The following is a 2,186-nucleotide window of genomic DNA, read 5'->3' as shown; positions in this document are numbered from 1 at the left end:
ACAAGCTCCTAGATCAATTTATTATAAAACTTAAATTATTTATAAAAAAAAAATAATCATATAGATAATAACATAGTTTTATTATGTGAATAGTTTTTCAATAATATTTAACACGTTAACTATGTATAAAAAATATAAGGAAGCAATTTACAAGATTCATTATGACAGCCTCAAAATAAGTATAACAGCTTACAATTTCACAACAATAAAAGGCATGATCATACTCAAAAGGGAATCAATAATGCAAATTGTTCTCAAATCTCACGACTTATGACTCTTTTCAGCTTGTTTAACTCCTACATTGGCTTGAAAATGGTGTGGTTCTTTGGCAGATCATAGCCTAAGACAGATTATTATTATTATCATCGTTGGCAGATCATATATTCATATTATTGCAGCAACGGCCTAACACAATGAAATTTGTATGTAAGCTGAATTTTTTGCATTTACATTAAGAAATCAATCAAATCATTGACTGTGAACATGGTGACTGGCTTCCACAAGAAACAACATAAAGCAGCAAAAGTTGCAACTTCTCAATTACCCATAGCCAACAAAAAACAATATAAACGTTGCTTAAACCTTTCGGCTAGTTTACACACCCCTATTTGGACTGTACATGCTTGTCGTCGTGCAAGCACATTGAAGCATTAGTAGCTTCAGCTAGCGTCATCCATAATAAGCAGTAAATATAAAGATTAAAAACTTATTGAAACTACTATGTAAAAAAAACCATCAAGTGTATAAAATCAGACATATAATCAAATGCAAAGACACACATATTCATAGTTTTCAAAGATTACCCTTTTAATGAATATTCCCTATGGCCACCAAAAACAAGAAAAACTTGGACCATTTCTCGATTTGTGCGTGTCATCCTTGCACAGGGGCCATGCTAATCTTCTCTGTATCATTCCAATTTTATCGGATGTCCACGAAGGGACAATCCGCCATCCTTATATAAACCACACGGAGGTTTCTCTTCTGGTCGATGTGGGACGAAACTGTAACAGTTCTAGTTACACTAACCCATCGCTCTTTAGTCTTGTTAAGTTGTTGCTTATCAGCTTACAATAGAATAAGTAGTTCATGAAGAAATCAAAAATTCTAGAGAACAGTAAGATTAATAATGTTGTTTTATATTTATATCTTTTAAGAAAAATTACTTCGAGATATAAGGTAAACGGCCAACAAGCTGTGCCGCTACCCCTTTTAAATAGCAAAACTAAGTCCATTAAAAACATGTGACTAGATCTATTGAACTGGTTTGTTGGAGAAACTTACATATTTATAAGATTGTGTAAGACCATATTAGGAATGACGGAATATGGCCAGTGGCTTCGACATGAATAAATACATGGGTCGTGTTAAGGTTCATTGATTCAAACCGTCAACGCGACACAATTGTGATGTAATTGTTGTAACTTATATATGTTTCGGGACAACTTCAGTAGGAATTTCAGGAAATCAATCTAATTTTATTTTATTATTTTGTTTGACCGGGCGATCCGATCCGGGTTTCAAAACACTGCCCTATAATCTACAGGTGAAGGGGTATGGTCCCAAAAAGCCGCGCAAACCTCTGCCCAGGTTACGCGCGGGACCATACTCCTTATTGTAACAAACTTGTTACCAAAATCCTCGCGCAGCCTACATCACGTTACGATCTATCTCGCGCGAGGCAAGGCAGACAAGAAGCTCAGATATCAACACTTAGCATAAATAATGGTATAAATGAGCATACTAACCCCGCGCGGGTTAGTTGCTGTCCAACAAGAACCACTCAGTAGGGAAGCACACAGCTACCTACAGTGGTACACAGGGTACAAGTGGCAGTAAAAGGAGCCAATGAGTGTCCAGCAGGCTCTGGTCAATCGTGCGCCACGATCGCCTGAAGAAAAGTACACAAGGACGCCTACATGGCACCAATCAAGCGACGGAGACAACTGTCCCACGATCTCCACTTGTCTGCTGATGACAGAAGGACAACAAGGCCGACAACAATGACACGTGGCTCCAGTCAAGGTGCGCCAGCACCAACGAGCGTCTAGAAGCCACTAAGCGGTCGATGCCAGCAAGGCAAAGAGCATATCCGTTATGTTGTCCGTTTATGGCCCAAGGCCCATCAGCCCATAACCTCTTACACCTCTCCGGCTATAAATAGAGACCTCATTCCACAGGTTAAA

At 38.5% G+C, this 2,186-nt stretch overlaps 1 non-coding gene across 1 annotated transcript; it reads right to left on the bottom strand.

Annotated features, from left to right (window-relative positions):
• Positions 1 to 841: 841 nt before the first annotated feature.
• LOC118483163 lies at positions 842 to 944 on the bottom strand. Its single transcript, XR_004869720.1, has one exon. It is a non-coding gene; the product is annotated as a U6 spliceosomal RNA (small nuclear RNA).
• Between the last annotated feature and the right edge of the window lie 1,242 nt (positions 945 to 2,186).

The sequence above is a fragment of the Helianthus annuus genome, chromosome 1 (genome assembly GCF_002127325.2).
Source record: "Helianthus annuus cultivar XRQ/B chromosome 1, HanXRQr2.0-SUNRISE, whole genome shotgun sequence".
NCBI classification, from domain to species: Eukaryota; Viridiplantae; Streptophyta; class Magnoliopsida; order Asterales; family Asteraceae; genus Helianthus; species Helianthus annuus.
Note: the sequence above shows the minus strand (reverse complement) of the source record. Positions and strands in the feature narration are given on the sequence as shown.